The sequence below is a fragment of the Poecilia reticulata genome, chromosome 19 (assembly GCF_904066995.2).
Source record: "Poecilia reticulata chromosome 19, P_reticulata-male-v2, whole genome shotgun sequence".
Lineage (NCBI taxonomy): Eukaryota > Metazoa > Chordata > Actinopteri > Cyprinodontiformes > Poeciliidae > Poecilia > Poecilia reticulata.
In genome coordinates, this window is record NC_088848.1 from 3,887,887 (window position 1) to 3,907,267 (window position 19,381).

The 19,381-nt window shown below is 36.8% G+C and overlaps 1 protein-coding gene across 2 annotated transcripts in view; it reads left to right on the forward strand.

Annotated features, from left to right (window-relative positions):
- The first annotated feature begins 5,274 nt into the window (after positions 1-5,274).
- dnmbp (dynamin binding protein) overlaps positions 5,275-19,381 on the forward strand; it is a 62,505-nt gene continuing 48,398 nt past the window's right edge. The window contains exon 1 of one of the 2 annotated variants that reach the window (XM_008436672.3): positions 5,275-5,659. The gene's annotated coding sequence lies outside the window, so the exon portion shown is untranslated. The remainder of the gene's footprint in view (positions 5,660-19,381) is intronic. The other variant, XM_008436671.3, reaches the window with a different exon arrangement.

Sequence of the window (19,381 nt, forward strand, 5' to 3'; positions counted from 1 at the left end):
TATATATGTAAGCTTTTTTTTTTTTTAAACCAACAGCAAAATATAACAAGTTATAGAGTAAAATAAATAAATGTGTGATTGATTTTCTTGAAAGATTATGTAGGTTTAAATAAAAATTACTTTTGTATGACATTCATTACATATTTCACAAAACTCAAAGAAAAAAAATATTTTCTTAATTTATTTTTTTCACAGGTGGGAAGATAATTATTTGATTTTGATTAATCGATGCATCTCTAAATGTGATTAATCTTTTTTTAAAGTCATTTATGTTGCAGAGCAATAATAGCTTCTCTGTTTGACGCACCGGAAAGAGGAAAAGTGAATTTCTCTGGGCGCTCATTGAATTTGTGACCTTTCCCCGAAACAAACAAGTGCACTCATGAAGCCATTTTACCATTTAAAAATGTAATATTATAAATATGTAACAGTTATAAATTGAGTACAATTTATAACAACTGCTTATAAAGTGAGCTAAAGTTATCCGAGGAGCATTTACAATAAATAACATTGACATTAATCATTCATTGTCATCTTGTTACTGACATCAGTTAAGCAATTTTCATTCATTTTTTGCCCACTAATGCATATTTCTCAACAGCTGATGCCTCCCAGTGAACCAAACAGCAGAGTTATTGTTTGAGCTCTGATGTATTCTGACTGGGCATCAGAGTGACGCTCCACTCGCAGCAACATTGAGACAAAACAATAGACCCACATAATGCCCTGAGATGAAAGTGGCCACTGTGAAAACGGACAGAGCCGGCGTTTCACTCGGATCTGGAGGCTTCACTTGAGTCTGTGTGTGAACATGAGGTCACGCTTGCGTTTGTGTAAACTCGGCCGAAAGTGGCGTCAATGAAGCCCACCAGTCGTGACTCTCTACGGTTTTCTACCCACTGTGGTTGACTCAGAGTTGATGGAGCAAGTGATGCAGTTTCAGTATCCTGGGTTTGTCTGGAGCCTTAAAATGTATTGAAACAATGAGATGATGCTTTGTTATAAGACTTTGTTTCTTTGTTGATGAATCAGTGATGAGTAAGGAGAATAATGTCAGCTGAATATTTCAAAGATAAATGTGAAGACAAGTTAAAAAAAACAGCTTTTGACTGTAACAATTACATTTGGAAGTATATAACAGAGAGCAGAGTATAAAAACTGCAAACTTTGAATATTTAATTTAAAAGTAAAATAATAAATACGTAATTTTATGGTTTTTATTGTTTTTGTTTTTTCTTTTTTAATTAGCAATTGTCATAGTGATTATTTAAAAAATAATACTCGAGTCTGTTGAAAACTATACTGAGGATGCACAAAAAACTGACAATTCAAAAAATGAAGGAAGGAAAGAAAATACTAAATAAAATAAAAATTAATAATTCTAGTAATTATTATTATTAGTAGCAGTAGTAACTATTACAATTTTAATATAAAATAATTCTTAATATTATGACAACCTTATTAATAATCCTAGAAATAATAAAAATTTTATAATTTTTTAAAATAATAGTAATTATTAATATACAATTCTATTTATATAATAATAGTAACAGTAATTATTATTCTTATGTAGTAATATTTTTTTCTTATTAAATAGGTTAATAATAAGAATTATTATTATTATTATTATTATTATTATATAAATATAATATATTAGAATTATATAATATTGATAACAACAACAATAATAATAATATCCAGTTCTGTAACATTTCACCTTAAATAATCAGCTCAGTCTGATCCTCTTTGCTGAAATACAGTACAAAATATTACAGGAAAACAACAACAAAAATTCATTTAACAACATTGATCAGTGTGTCTGGGGACTTTATTTAATAACATTGACCTGAGTTTTAACTTGCGTCCCTCTGATGAACCAAACCTGACAGGCGGTTGATGCAGATGGACACTTTTTTATCTTCTAGGGCAACATTTCCAGACACACATAAAATCCTAAGTAATTTACATTTAAAATCGAATCATAATGAATAAAAACCTCCTTTCCATGCATCCGTGTGACTAATGGGAATTCTCCTGTATATTTTTTTCTTTTCCTCGCCTGCTCTTCACGGCAGCAGCATCTCGCCGCCCTTATTTCCTGCCATTGTTCTGCACATACAGGATCGCATATGAGGAAGCTGTCAGTACTGCCGACACAGCAAAAAAAAAAAAAAAAACACAGAAAAACTTGATTTAACTTTTCACACCACAACACAGAATGAGCAGTGGGTAGAAATAAACATGTACTTTCTAAACCTGTAATCCTTTCTGCAGGGGCTGTGATTATGTTTCCATAAAAGTATGATTTAAGTGTCACAGCCTCTTCAAATGACAGTGTTAGAGAAGAAAGCCATGAAGGAGAGGACAGTAAAATAAAGTAAACCTATCAGCAACGGTGTTCTTGTTAACTACGTTTACGCTTGTCGTAGACGTTTATACGAGTTAAATTCTCCCAGCTGTAAGAACTGTAAATGCTTTAGTCACTATTCCACTGAAATTATTTGCAGTACAAGAGAAAACATATGTATATATATATGTACTATCACGTCTTATGTCACGCTACCTCCTAAAATGACTCTGGACATCTTTTGGTGTAATGTGACTGGACAGCTCCAGCATGTACTGAGTTGTGCATAAATTATGTAATAAACTGAGGAAATGTTCATGCTGGGTTTCCTTCATTCTGCCAGAAAACAAGCAATCACACTGTCTGTACAAATTTTACATCAATGTTCAATCATTGTTTTTAGATTACAATTACTGCGGTAAGTTAAATAATAATAATAATAATAATAATAATAATAATAATAATAATAATAATAATAATAATAAAACAGTTTTACTGCATCATGTAATTTTTAATGCTAACCTCAGAGCTAATATGAGATTAAGTGTGCAAGGTGAGTAAACTAAGGCTTTAAATTGAGTATTTTGTGCTTTTGAAGAGAATAAATCATCTTGTAAAGCATCACGTGCTCTTTAGTATTTGATAGAAAAGCTATAAGATGCTTTGGCATGATTAAAACAATACAAACGAGTATATAAGAAGACATCTAAACCTGTTAGAGTAATATACAGAATGTAATTTATATTATACTCAGGAACAGGACACAGAACAGCCCAGACACAAAACACAGTTGTTGTTTTTGCATGTTCATGACTGAACTCATGCTGGTCATTGTATACCTCTATTTCTATTTCCTCTCTGTCTTATCTGGGTAGTTTTATTCAGCTGTTTCATAGTGCGTTTTCTCCAGATGTAATCTATGAGGGGCCGTTTAGGACAAAATCTATGTTTTGTCTCTCACACACTACAAGAAACTCACGCACACTCAAAAAAACATCACGCACACTCTAAAAAAACATCACGCACACTCTAAAAAAACATCACGCATACTCAAAAAATACTCAAATTGCTTATACATACTACTAAAATGTCTCACACGCACACACATTTTATCTTTCTCGCACACATACACTGTACTAACAACTCGCACACAAATGCTATCTTTCTCGCTCACATACACACTACTAACATGTCGCACACACACACAAAAGCTATCTTTCTCGCACACACTGTACTAACATGTCGCACACACACACAAAAGCTATCTTTCTCGCACACACTGTACTAACATGTCGCACACACACACAAAAGCTATCTTTCTCGCACACACTGTACTAACATGTCGCACACACACAAAAGCTATCTTTCTCGCACACATACACTGTACTAACAACTCGCACACAAATGTTTCTCTCACATACACAAGACTAAAGTTGCGCGCGCACACACACACACACACACACACACACACACACAGTGCTAAGACTCGTTTTATGTATGTGTGAGAGCGAGACTCTTTTTCTGAACGAAGAAAGAGTAAACCTTGGTGCGCTGCGGCCGGGAGTTGTGGAGAACCCCCGGCCGACATTAGCGTTCATAAATCGGATCAACCTTGAGCTAAACGCCCCTACTCCCCGGAGCTCGAATATCGAATATCCAACTTGAAACTAACTTCACTGCGGTCCAATACCGCCTCGGTTTGAACTAGAGTTAGCCATGTTCGGTATAGCAGACTCTTTCTTCTTCGGCACTAGTTGGCGCCGGTTAATAATTCCTGTAATGCTGGCACCCAGTGGACAGATTGTACTACAGCAATTTTGCTATTTCTAATCAATCAATCAGATTTATTTATTTCTATAGTACATTTAAGTTACAAGAAAGTTTGAAATTCTATATATATTTAAAAGCACAAATATACTAAGTAATAGAACATTCAGTGAGTCAACAATCGAAGCTTATAGTTTAGGATCAACGCATGCGCAGTTGATCAAAAAATTATGCCCCGCCTCTTCCGTGACAATTCTCACACATTCAAAAAGAGTCTCGCTCTCACACATACATAAAACGAGTCTTAGCACTGTGTGTGTGTGTGCGCGCGCGCAACTTTAGTCTTGTGTATGTGAGAGAAGCATTTGTGTGCGTGTGCGAGAAAGATAGCGTTTGTGTGTGTGTGCGAGTCAGTACCGTGTATGTGTGCGAGAAAGATAGCATTTGTGTGTGTGCGAGTTAGTACCGTGTATGTGTGCGAGAAAGATAGCATTTGTGTGTGTGTGCGACATGTTAGTACAGTGTGTGTGCGAGAAAGATAGCTTTTGTGTGTGTGTGCGACATGTTAGTAGTGTGTATGTGAGCGAGAAATATAGCTTTTGTGTGTGTGCGACATGTTAGTAGTGTGTATGTGAGCGAGAAAGAGCATTTGTGTGCGTGTGCGAGTTGTTAGTACAGTGTATGTGTGCGAGAAAGATAAAATGTGTGTGCGTGTGAGACATTTTAGTAGTATGTATACGCAATTTGAGTATTTTTTGAGTGTGCGTGATGTTTTAGAGTGTGCGTGAGTTTTTTTTTGAGTGTGCGTGAGTTTCTTGTAGTGTGTGAGAGACAAAAAGGCAATTAGTTAATTTGTACATCCAATAAAATAAAAATAAATCCAAGAAACCCAGCAAATTTCTTCAGGTGAGCAGGTAAACTTAGAAAACAATGTGCTTTTAAATCAATAGAAAATAGGGTAAAATGCCTATATGTTGATATACACGTATTAATCTAAAAACGCCTGAAAAATGTAGTTCAAACTCATACTCAGCTTGATAAATTAATTAAGAAAATATACTTCATTAATGTAGTGAATACCAAAAAAGATTATTTTGTTAGGTAATACAGAGTTCGTACAAACCTCGTGCTTTTTTTTTTTTTTTACTCAGGCATGCGCGGGGCACTTCTCTGTAAATGTGGGTGGCGTTGTTTGTATGAAGGCACGGGAAGGCGCAGAACAGCTCGCAACGGCTTGTCCCGTGTGAAACGTGATGACAGCTCCCCGTACGGAGACCCACAGTCACCCGTGGAGCACCGTGGGCCACTTTCTACCGGCACCATGCTCTCTTGACCTCTGGGTTCGTCCAGGGAGACGCGACTCGGTTCAATCCGTGGGGACGTGTAGCTGCTGAAAAAAGTTGTGTCGCTGAGGGGAGGCAACTCTGCCACAACACCACCACCTCCTCACACATCACCGGCCTGAAGAAGAAGTTGGATATCTAGTCTGACTGGGTCTAACGGCCAGATCCAGGTATTTCAACAGCGCATAGAAACAACTCACAGGTAAGAAAAGCTACTAAAACTGAATACATTTAACCGTAACCCAAACCCAGGATGAACGACGTGATTCTTTTTTTTTTCTTTTTACATGAACAGCTTCAGCTTGGTGGGCATTTTGACGTTGTTTTTTCCCCCCTCTTCTGCTAAAGCAAATGCGCAGCAGACAGTTTATTCTGCATCCTGTGTTGGACGGATCAATGGCGTGAGGTGAATGGGAGTGAACAACACTAATGCTGCAGACGGAGAAATCACCCTGCTGGGTGTCAGCTGTGGCCTTTGCTGTCAGTTGTTCCATTATGTGAACACACAGTCTAACACAAACTCTAACCACAAACACCTAAACCTTATAGTTGAGATCAGCTAGTTGCAGGGGATAAATTTTTTTCTCAAAATTAGTGTTATATAGTAGAAGTGTATAGTATGATGCAGTGCAATGAGAAACTGTTTAGTCTCAATTCAGTTTAAAAGTACTTTATCATCAAAGAAATGTCATAATTCCTATCATTTAAATGTCTTGAGACATTTGTGGATGGTGCTGTTAGCATGTCAGTCTCATGACATGCTAACAGCTCAATAGCTAGACAGCAGAGACGATATTTCACAGTAATATGTCCCGGATGACACTGTCAGTTGTTTGCAATCACTGCTAATCCACCTCATTTACTTTTGCAGCTTCTCTTTAAATCTTTTTGAGACGCTGGAGTAGGGGATATGATCCCTGCCCATTATGATTGATGGAAGAGATGGTTTGAACTTCTTGTTTCTCTCTCTGCAACCATGGAGCTTGCTTTAGGATTTAGCTATAAATCTAATAATAACTCCCATCAAGCATTTGTAATAACTGCCAGGGAGTTTTTCACATTGCTATGGAGGAATTTTGGCAAGTGAGGTTTGTAGTACTTTAGATGAGCCATCAATGTGCTGTTGGAGACATTTTGGTAGGTCAGCCACTTCTGGGAAGATGATCACTTATCATTGTTTCTCTATTTGTGGAAAACGGCTCTGTGGTTAGCTGGAGCCCTGCCGTAGAAATTATTTTGTTTATATCAGGACATTTTGTGTGTCTGTTTTTTTAGATTGCTTAGTCTATTTCATATAGTCAAACAAGTTCTAGTTAAGGGATTTCTTGATTCTTTTGATCTTGTATCATTTGGGGCCAGCTGTGGTTAAAAATTGGTTAATTATAGTTAATTCATTACATATATTTACATTAGTTTAATAATTTATAGCATGCTTGTCAAGAAGTAAAACAAGAAATTAATTATTCTAGAATTGCACTGCTAGCATGTTGAAGTAGCTCTGCTATGCAAGTTCCCTTTTGTTTTGTTAATTTTTTTTTGTTTGAGTTTTGCTTTTTAAAACAATTATTCTAGACTTGGATTTTGTGTACCTGAAAGCATTTTTACTTTTACTTTTTTTTTTTACATCCCGACATTTCCTGATGCTAGCATGCTAATAATCCGTCTTTAGCATCTCAGAAGTTCAAATAATAACTGGACTACAGCGCTATTTTTTTTGTGTGTGTCTTAATAAGTTGAGTGAGAACCACACAGCATTCTGGGGGATGTAGGCAGAGGAGATGCCTAACCTCTCACTAGGCAATGTTGGTGGCATCAACTAACTCACTCACTCTCTGGTTACCTAGCAACTCACTCACTCTGTAGTTGCCCAGCAACGACCTGTTGGGTAACATGCGCAGCAGCAGTTTAAGTTTTTGCCACCTTCCCTTATAAATGAACAATTGCGTCATGGAGTGAAAACTGTGGAGAAGACAGGAAAAGTCACGCCACCAGTTTGGTATTTCAGATGTTTAACTAAATGCATTAATAAGTATTCAAATGCGGTGAAGACAACTTGCAAAAGTTCAAACTGAGCATCAGAGTGGCAGAGAACTTGGACTGGCAGACGGATGGCGATCAAAGAAATTAATTAATTAACCAACTTGTTATAACCAAGATTTGCAGAATACCATTTCTGCACGCAGAACACGCCGTAACTTGAAACAGATGGGCTTCAGTGGCAGAAAACCACACTGGGTGCCTCTTCTGTCAGCTAAGAACAGGAAACTGAGGCTACAGTTCACACAAACTCACCAAAACTGAATGTTACCAGATTGTAAAAACATTGCTTGGTTCAATGAGAGTCGGTTTCCGCTGCGGGAGTTTAAGGAAGGGTCAGAATTTGGTGTAAACAACATAAAAGTATTGATCAATGATGTAGCATAAGTGTGGGTTGGTTGCCATTGTCAAGGTTTTGAAATGTTGCAGTTTTAAACGTGTATTTTTTCCAATAGTTTACGATCCTTTTAATGAGATGAAGGAAAGATTTTAGAGGAATCAGTTGCTATGCCTTTTCCGTTCTTTGTGCTTTAATCTAGTAGTCATCATTCCTACACTATTTTCTCTTGTCTGTTAGAAAGTAAATCAGCTATTTTTGGAAATTCGTGACTTGGAAATGAAAGGATCACCACCTATTGCTGTTATTAAGATAAGAATACACATAGCTAGAGCAGGATAAGTAGCAGACTGCAAATTTGCCACATGAGCTGATAGCAGGGTTAATTAACCAGCTTTATCTCATTAAGACAAACATGAGGTTATTTAACACAATAACAATATTTACTTAAAAACTGTAACTTTGTACCAATTAAGCATAATTTAAATGCCACTGATTATTAAGTCCAACACAGGACTAGCAAGGTGTGTCCAATAAAGTGCCTGATGACTTTACATTTTTTACGCACTTATAACATTATTAGCAGATCTAATACACTTGAATTGACACCTAGCATAGGCCATTATGTTGTTTTTTTATAAACTATAATTAACATTGAGGAAAAATATTGGTGTCACAGCATTGCTGCGTAACAGAATCCTACAATAAATACGAAGAAATATCCTGAATGAATAAAGCGAGATATGTTTGGATGTTGGAAAATCTAAACTGAATTAAATTATTAAAATATTGTTGAAGCTGATAAAAAAAAGCTAACAATAATCATATAATACGCCTGGTGGTTGCTAAGGCTTGCTAAGCCGCCAGGCCTCATCTAGTGGCTCGTCGTGTTTTTCAGTTAAAAAATATTTAAAGTTGACAGGAAATTTGAAAATATCACTTGATAATCATGTGATATTGAAAAATTGGAGAATTAACACCTGAACACCAACTATAAATTCATGTAACATTTTAAGAAGACTTAATAAATAAATAAGTAATGCTTAGCCTGGTGGGGGCACAAGTAAAGCCTGGTGGCCCGCCAGGCTTATAATACAGTAAGGGAAACCCAGTAATGTCATAAGTATAAAAATGTAAGTAAATGTTTCAGAAATATTGCTTAGTTTAGAAAATTGGGGGACACTGTTAGCTTCACAAAGGATGCTGGAGAAGAGAACAGTAGAGAGATGTTTGTTTCCTGGCTGTTAATTTTAAGGATTTATGTGGGTTTTGCTGACAGTGTTGTGTAACATAAACAAAGAAAAACACACTGCTAGATGCAAAATGTAAGTTATGTTCAAAGTGAGACATGATAAGACTTTGTTTGTTGTTCAAATGTTTGCTGACACAACCAGCCAGAAATATTGTTTTTGTTTATTTAACTGTTGGAAGAAGCTAATGTCACCTGAGATATTTTTAAAAATGTGCTTAAAGACTTTATACATCTGAGTTTTACCACAAAACAGTTTGATTCAGCCTCACCTCTGTGCTTCAGCAACTCAAAAAGGTTTTCAATGCATTTCTTACACTGAATTATTAAAGGCTAACGCGTCAGATATCTCAGTAATGAGGAAATATGAGATCAGTGTTTACCTTTGTGTGCATTACATGTCTCACTCGCAACTTATAGTTGTTTGCTTAATAAATCTGATAAGTTGTGCTGTTTTGTGCTACTCAGAGATTAAACAGACATGGTTCATCTTGAAATACTGAACAAAGGTTCCAGTTAAAGTAAAAAAGATGTCAGTTACTGAAAATACATGAAACGGGTAGTGAAAAACTATTCGCTGAATTGACATTTTTATGTTGTTCATAAAATTAGTTTATATATAACATTTTTTAAAACTTTTTATTCTAAATATTGAGTGCATGCATGTCACTGTACTTTAACTGCTCTCCGTTCAGCCTTTTGTTTGTCAGACTTGCATTGTTTTTCATTAATTAGATGACAACTGAATTAGTTATGTTTACATTGATTTCATTAAAATCTAACAAGTTGAGAGCTAGTAACCAAGTACCATTAATCAACAGATGTGTTTAGATAAATAAATGACAATACTTTCAAACATTTTACACTCTGCCATTATAAAATAGTTTATAGTTCACCAAATGTTATTTATGTCACTGACAGTATCGGATTTATATTGTTTTATGTATTACGTCTGAAAGGGTTTGTTTTAAGAAAGCTGTAATAATTACAGTTTTTTTGTGGCCCGTTTTATAACTTATATGTTTTGTAAAGCTCTGACCCATAAAATGTGAACAAGATCTATAATTAAGGAAAACAGTTCAGGGTTTCCCCCAGAAAACTTTCTAAACCCGGTGCTCGGGACGCTAGGGCAGTCGTCCAGCCAGCCGCCATGTTTTTGAGTTAAAATATGTTTAAAGTTGACATCAAATTTAAAAATATCGCCTGATAGTTATGCATTATTCGAAGACTGGAAGATTAATACCTAACCACCAACTATAAAGCCTTAAACAATGGTAATGGTTAAAAAAACTAAAATAAATAAACAATTCTCAGCCTGGTGGGGGCACAAGTAAAACCTGGTGGCCCGCCAGGCTTATTATACACTGTGGGAAACCCTGCAGTCAACTTAATTTTTTTCCTGAGTTTCTAGCTGGTGTTAAATATTCTTAGCCGCAGAGCTGAGTCAGTGTCACACCTTGTGTGAGAGCAGTTGTTGCTAACCACACTGCAAAAATGGAGCATATAGTCAAATTAAGTTTGTCAAACTTAATTTATTTACATTTGTTTAAGGTGACAACTGAATACATTTACTTGGATAAAGTTAATTTGCTTACTTGTAACAAATTAACTCATTTTTTAAAGTTTGATAACCTGTTTTATTTTTTCAGAGCAGGATTTAGTTAAAATGTTCAAATTATATTAGCCATTAGCATATGTAGCATTAGTGCTTGCAAACAGAGGTGTATCTGTGTATTATTTTCTGAATGCAGATGCATATCTTGACTCTCAGATTTTTAAGTTTGTATTTGTTTCCAAATCTCCAGCAAACAAAAGTTGAAAGCTGAAAATGATAAAGCAGAACAACCTTGCTATAAAATATTCAGCTTTATTTTCTGCTCACTACTTTTTAAAAAAGTTGCTTGATTAACAACAAACGTCTTCACAGAAAATTGTTTTATGGCTTTTGTGTTTCTTCTCCATTTTAATCACCTCACTCACACTGAAAGCAGCCAACTTTAAGTTTTTTTCCAACCACATCAGCACCGAACAGCATGGTTATGAGAACACGTTATAAAACGAAGCAACACTCAGTTTTTATGCTCCTTTAATCTGGAACAAACTTCCAGAAAACTGCAAAACAGCCAAAACAACGACTTCCTCTAAATCAAGGCTGTTTTTGATTAAAATAACTGGAACATCATAAACTGTAGTCTGTTTTTTAATCTGTAGTAATGGTTTAGCCTTTACTTCGCCACTTCTGTTTAATGCTTTTTGCTTGTTTTTCCTTCTGACTGCGTAAAGCATTTTGAATTGGCTTGTTGCTGAAAATGTGCTCCAAACATAAAATAATCTTGTTTATCTAAATGTGGCAGTGGTAACATTTTATTATTGTGTTGATAAAACACACCATTTACATATTATGTGTTTGGTAAGACGCATGAAGGGAAATGTAGACACTTTAAACTCGATTAAAACGTCACTGGAAGTTGAACGATGATCAGAAATATGGAAGGTTTCCTCCAGAAAACGAGCTAAGCCTGGTGGTTGGTAATTTTTTTTAAAAATTGACAGGAAATTTGAAAATATCACTTGATAATTATGTGTTATTGGAAGATGAATATCTGAACATAAAGTCTTAAACCATTGTTGAAAAACTTAAATAAATAAGCAATGCTTAACCTGGTGGGGACACAAGTAAAGCCTGGTCGCCCGCCAGGCTTGTAGTACATTGAGGGGAACCCTGAATATGGCAAGCATCAACTTTTCCGATAAAGATTACTTGATTGCTATTGGAGTAAATAACATGAATTTTAACAGTTTTCACTTTCAATTTTTATATTATTTTTCATGGATACTTTAAACATTTCCGAACTAGAGATCTCAATGATATTCAAAGTTTTGCAGCTTTTTCTAAAACCTTGGATGTTAGATTTTATTATTTTTTCGGAGCAGGGTTTCCTCCAGTTCATTATCAGCCTGGCGGGCCACCAGGCTTTACTTGTGGCCCCACAAGGATTAGCATTGCTTATTTATTTAAGTCTTTTTAAAATCTTTGCATTTTTTACAACTTTATAGTTGGTGTTCCAATCTTTCAATAACACATAATTATCAAGTGATATTTTAAAATTTTCTGTCAACTTTAAACATTTTTTAACTGAGAAACTCGACGGGCCGCTAGACGAATGACTGCCCTGGTGGCCAACCACCAGGCTTAGCAAGCTTTCTGGGGGAAACCTTGTCGGAGGAATCATTTCTCTGACTCACTCTTGATCCAAAGATATTATTGCTTAGCTCTGCGGTTTAACTGTGTTTTCCCATTACAGCATTTCTTCCCACTTTGTAGCTTATTACAGTATAATCCATCGAGGGATTGGCATTCCAGTATTTTGGCAATACCTGAATAGATTATTGCAGGGGAGGATTATAGCAAGGCTTGTCCTCTAAAATGATTCATAAATGCATTAGAAGAACTTTTATAGAATTATAAAGCAAATAGGTTTTAGCAGAGTGCTCTGGAAATCTCTCAACATTGTCCTCAGTTCACCCCTAACTCGTATTAAAGTTTGAATTCCTGTATTTTCTGGGTCTCCCCACATTTCTCTGTGAATTCATGATGTTTCTGCAGCCATGATATGATCCCATGTGAGAGATCTGTTGTGTAACAGCTCATATGCAAACTATTAGGACTGGGCTGTGTTTTTTAAGGGTGCGGCATATCCTTGGGCACCTCTCTGGGGTCCTCCTTATTCCATACAAACGGTATCTATGGCAACACATCCTCGGCCCCTTTTGCAGCAAACATGCAAGCTGTTTCCTTCTCCCTCTGTGGAAATGTTTATGCAAAAGAGGGAAAAAAAGGAAGGCTTTTCCATCCGCCCGGCTCCTGAAAACACGTGTGTGTGCGTCATACAGTCCAAGTCATTGATATTTAACATGTGCATGCTTTAGAGGGGGAAAGGAATGAAGAATATGTGACCAGAGGGAAGTTATGGAACATGAAGGCAACAACGTCAGGATGAGACGGGATTCGGAAAGCAGCGTGGCAATGTTCCTCCGCCTGAGGAATGCCTGTTTGCTGCCCAGACTGCTGCAGAGATGCTGGAATGCAAACTAAATGAAAATGTGAAGACTGAGGTGGATTTATGCAGAGCGCCGCTCGAGCCAAAGAAAGAGTGTTTCCAGTTGCTTTAAACAAACCCACCCAGGGATTTTCCTACAATCAGCAGCAACCTCTGCAGCTTTCCAGTACCTCCTCTCAGCTGTTAAAGACAGTGGCTTAATGGTGCACAACATCTCAAATGTTCCAGGTGGTACACACAGACCATTCCTATTTAGGAACTGTGTTCACATTGTTTAAGCAAATCTAAATTGGGGAACTTAGAGAGCACCTGAGAAAAGCACCAGCCCATGTTCCACTCTAATGAAACTGGTAAACACAATACAAGGACCAGTTTGTGCAAATCCTTTGTATCCTGCTCATCTTTCACCACTTCTCTGTTTGTGCTTACTGTGGTATTCACGCCTCTCTGTACCAAATATTTCAACAGCGTTTGGCGTCTTTAAGCTTTTGACTCAGCTTGCCAGATGTTCTCTTTTCATCCAGCAGTGGATTGTAAAATGGAAAACATAAACTCTGGGCTGTATCAGAAGCAAAACCACCTTATGTTGAAATGATGAGTCCAGAAAATAATGCAAACCTCCAGGACTCTTCAAAGTTGAATTCACTTGTTAGCTTTTATCAGTAGACCATTTAATGCAGATTAATGAAACATAAAAGTACTAGATTTAGTTATCCAGAGTGGTGGTCCTCAGCTATGGGCCCAATGTCCTGCATGCTTTAGACATTTTCCTGCCTTTACACCTGATTCAAATGATTAACCCCTCGGCATGTCATCAGGAGTGTTCAGTCAGGGAACGTTGAAAGGTTGGTGGACAGGAGACTCGGAGGAGTTTAACACTACTGGTTAAGAGCAGTGAAGTTGAAATCAACATTGTTTGACGTCCAACCTGCTGATTCCAATTTTGAACAATTCCAATTTTGTTTGGATGGACTATAAAATGTACAGATCCAGGGAGAAAAGCGGCTAAGCCTGGTGGTTGGGGCACTACGGCAGTCCACCAGTGGCCAAATGTGTCTTTGTGTGAAAAAATAAGAAAAAATTTGGAGGTGCACAAGCATAATTTAGAAATAATAGTGCATTAGGCCAAAAGGCAGGTGCAGGGACGATGCAATTGGCCTAGTTTAATCTGTCAACTATAGATCTGTCTTAATCCATCTTTACTGTCACTGTTACTGGTGTGTATATATAAAAAACCCAACTTAAAACAAACAATTCTTAGCCTGGTGGGGTGGCAAGTAACGCCTGGTGGCCCGCCAGGCTTATAATACTCTGGGGGAAATCCTGCAGATGAATGTGTGAGAACTTTGTTTTAGTTCCCCAGTTTAATATCACATTAACTTTTGTTACTTTAATCACTGAAGAAAGGGAGACTTCTCAGTTTTGATGCTTTTAATCAACAAAAGAAACATGCTGTTACTGGTTGACTGATTGGTGCATCAGTTTGTTAAAACCTATTTCACCATGTCTAGGCGTTCATGCATGCCTCAGTTGTGAGAGAAGAGGTTACTGCTTAGTTATGTGAAGACATTTGGTGTTGCTTTCTGCTACCAAGACAACACTAAAATCCTAATCATCTACTAACTGGGTCACTCCAAAACCCTAGTGTATTTTTTTTGTTAGAACATCTGATTCAAGGTTGGATTTGTTTCTTTGGATTATTGTCCTGCTGCATAAACAAAGTGCGATTGACCAAAAGGACACAGCAAAAACGGTCCTTTTTCTGAAATGTTGTTAGAGTTACACCAGATGCAACATGGCTCACACTCCCCAAAATGTTCCACTTGTCAGTCAGACTATCTCCCCAAAACTCTTGGGGATCATCAAGATGTTTTTTCGCTGGAGTAAGACGGGCCTTTGTGTTCTTGGCTTTTTAACTCCCACGGAATTTCCATCCATTCTGTTTCTTTTTTATTTCCTGGATCATGAACTCTGACTTTAACTGAGGCAATGGAGGCCTGAAGTGTTTTAGATTTTTTTTCTTGGCTCTTTTGTGACCTCCTGGATGAGTCGTCGATGCGCTTTTGGAGCAATTTCAGTAGCCGAAAAACATCTGGAAAAGTTTAGCACTCTTTCATGATTCTCCATAGAGACGTGCGATGGGTATGCCGACAACAATAACAGATTTTATTATTGTGATAAACAATAATATTGTTGTTTTGAATAATAGCATAATAATGCAACCACACATTCTTAAAGATCAATACACTTTAAATTCTATAATGAACATTTAACCCTGGAACTGGACGACAACTTAAATATCCAAAATAAATAAAACGAAACAAAAAACCAACAAATAAAATTAATTATTGTAAACAATATTGTCCTTCAAAAAAAGTGAGAAAAGAGGAAAACGTTAAATCATGTAAATGGAAATTATTGAGTTTAATTTGTTATTTAGTTAATTGATATAAAATTCATAGTCTGATGTATATTTGATGGGTGGCGATAATAATACATCATATGTTTTTGGTGTAAAATCCACAATAAAAATAAAAACCAGATACTAATATTACTATTTTTTGACCTATTAGATAACCCTTAATATGACAAAAATGTAGTTTTGCTATAAGTACAAGTCTAGGAGACAGTCGAGTCCTGAATAATTGAGTTTCATGTATAATTTTGCACAACCTGCATATATTTGATAATTTCCTGGGTATAGTTTTCATCCAGATTAGATATTTCTTCATAAAGAAGATGCACAGTAATATCTACACTGGTTTTGGTTATGTCGCGCTGTCAGAGGGGAGTTCCTGTGGCATCGACTTTATAAACAAACAGTCATAAAGTCACCCCACATGACAGCTGCCAGCCGGCCGCAGCCTTGTCACGCTCCGCTCTCTAACCAGCCCTCAGCCCCTCGTCATTCATATCTGCTGACAGACTGAACGAGCGGCAGGGTTGCAGCAGATGCCCCGCAGTTTGTGATATCTAGAACCGTCGCGTGTCGTCCGCCTTCCTGAATGCGTTTGTGTGGACTCAGCGCTCTGGACGGCAGAAACAAACGGTATCATCCGCTGTCATTCAGCGAGCTCCAGAGGATTCTCCCTGTGTGTGTTTATGACCAGATGTCTGAAAATGAAGCAGAGTATTGTCGAGACTCCAGCAGTCAGCACATGGGATGAATACTATTCAGAAAGTTTTGTCTCTCTCTTCATTAGGCCTGTTTGAGCTTGAAAAGCTGACATGACTCAGAGTTGTGTCAAACTTACACCAGTTCATACTGTGGAAAATAATTTTCCATCTTTTAATTTGGATCAGCAGTTGTGCAACCACTAAAAGTAGAAAAAAATGCCTATTTAAAATCATAAATATCTGCCTGGTTTGATTCTTCAGGTCTGATATATTGCAATGTTCGGTTGGTTGTTTGCATACATTTATAACTTTTAACTTACTTTTTTCATATTGATTACAATCACCAGTACATACACCTACAAACATTTTCATAATTTTATTTCAGTCAGTGTATTGTAAGCCTGGCGGGCCACCAGGCTTTTCTTGTGACCCCACCAGGCTAAGCGTTGTTTATTTATTGCAGTGGTTCTTAACCTTTTTTGAGGTACCGAACCCCTCAGTTGCATATGCACATTCACCAAACCCTTCTTATTCCAACACCCCCCACCCCCAAACCCCCTGCCCCCCGACACACAAAAGACTTTGCGGTATTCTGATTTAGTAATGTAATTATATTAGCTGTGTAACCACCCCCACACCACTAGAGGCAGTACCAACCCTGAAAAGATGCGACTAAGGAGCAGATTTAGACTATAGAATTTGATAAAAACTGTGAGCTTTGCTGAAGTAATTAAAGACACAAGTTCAAATCCCTGCTGAGAGTGGAGCTCCTTCAATCAGGGCTCCTCCGCAGCTCTGATTGGCTAAGCAATGTAACGTGATCCTCTGATTGGCTAAGCAATGTAACGTGATCCTCTGATTGGCTAAGCAATGTAACGTGATCCTCTGCAGCAAGTGATGGCAAAGCGGGGCGTCATCACGACTTTACACAAGTGTGTCTTTACCTCCGCGGCAGAGGCTCTGCCGAACCCCTGAGACCGACTCATCGAACCCTTGGGGTTCGACCGAACCCAGGTTAAGAACCACTGGTTTATTGGGTTTTTTTTTTATGTCTGCCTTTTCCAAGACTTTGTAGTTGCTGTTTGGGTTTTGTTAAAGTCTTCCAATAACACATTTGCCTAATCATATTTTCAAATGTCCTGTCAACTTTAAACATTTAAAAAATATTTTCTAACTCCAAAAAGGAAAATTTTTAACTCAAAAACACGATGGGTCGCTTATGTCTGACCTAGCGCCCCAACCATCGCGGTTAGCAGGTTTTCTGCTAACCAACTAGCACATGTTAGTCATGAGCATTTGCTGGATGCGATTATTCAGGTCTGGAGTATTGAAATCTTCCACAGATAAGATCATTTCTGAGTTAGTAGAGGTTTCACTCACTGTGCCACACAGTCCTCTGACTTTTTATGCAGATATGATGTTTGTTTTGGCTTATTACTTTTTTCTTGCTTAATATACATTTATCATTTTATTTTAAAAAATCACCAAAATGCCATTATTACATTACTTCAAACCTTATTTAGATGTTTTTAGTTTAGTTTCGGGTTGCTTTAGTAAACATTTTTAAGAGTTAATTGACAAACTAATTTTTGTGTTTTTCTCATACTACATTTTATTTTTTTCATTCATTTTATTTTTTGATATTGACTTTTTTTTGCCTCTATGGATAATCTTTAAGTGGATTGATTAAGGCCTGGATGGTTGTTCTCTGGTAGTTCAGAAAGTTAACATTTGTCATTTTATTTAAAATGTTTTTATTTAATAGTCATCAGTTGTTTCATTGTTACTAAACTAAAATGATATTCTTGTTAAAATCATAAGCAAAAGCTGGAATGTTTATTAGATTCTACTCCAATTTAGTTAATTCACAACCACTACAATAATGTTAATGTTACAGAATCACAATTTGTTCCATTATTCCGGCCTTTTTTTTAGGATTTTATATTTCATTAATAACTCTAAACCAAAGGTGTCAAACTCAAGGCCCGGGGGCCAAATCTGGCCCACTAAAGCTTTTTATGCGGCCCTCTGGACTCCAAATTACATCAATAAGTCCTTCCAGTTTTTCACAGATCTGCAAAATTCACATAAAATCAAAAAATCTCAAAAGAAATTTCTGATTTTACTGCAAATTTTCTCAAAATTGGTCACATTGAGTTTAAGTGACTGCTGCCTCAGCCTTACTTGATTTTATAGTCTGCAATTGATAGAATAAAAAGTCACATTTAACATCATACATTAGCGTGAATATCTTAAAAATTCCTTACAGACATTTCTAGATTGGCGCCACAAAATCTGTAATTTTGATTGCAAAAAATACACTAAAACAATCTCAAAATCCTTGAGGAACAGCTATTTATTGGTATTGTAACACTTTAACTGGTTTTATCAATATATTCCGTCACAACCGGCCCTTTAAGAGCATTCAGATTTTTGACAAGGCCCAAAGTGAAAATGAGTTTGACGCCCCTGCTCTAAACATTCAGGTTTGATTGATCAGGTCTGGTTCACTGGACTCTCCAGCAGAGGACACTGATTCTCTACGCAGAGAGGCAGAAAAAGGTCAGCAGCAAAGAAACTCTGGACAGTTGAACCTTTAAGCTGTAGTGTAAATACTGATCAAATCAATCAATCAATTTTTATTTGTATGGCACATTTCAGCAACAGGCATTTCAAACGTGCTTTACATTGTAAAAAATACAGCCATAAAACACAGTCAACAATTGAAACGTTGCGTTTAGACAAGTGGCATTGTTAAATCTTTTTCATTGATTACGTTTTAAAAGCAACTCTAAACAGGTGGATTTAAAGGACTCATTTTTGTGCCTATTTTTATTACAAAACAGCAGTTTAACCTTGATGAATTGCATCAATCTATTGCTGACTGGAATATGTTGATTACTTTTACTGATTAAAATATCTGCTGCTTCTGCTGGGAGGGAATGCTAAGCTCTGTTTTTAAAAGTTGCATTAAACTAATTAGACTAATTTTACTGTAGGTTTTCCCTCAGTGTCAGGAGATTAGCTGCATGAATTTCTTACCATCGTGTAAGCGCCTGTGTCTCATGCATATTGTAGCCGAAGGGTGTGGAGGTTTGGGGGTCACGTCGTGGGTTAGGCAGC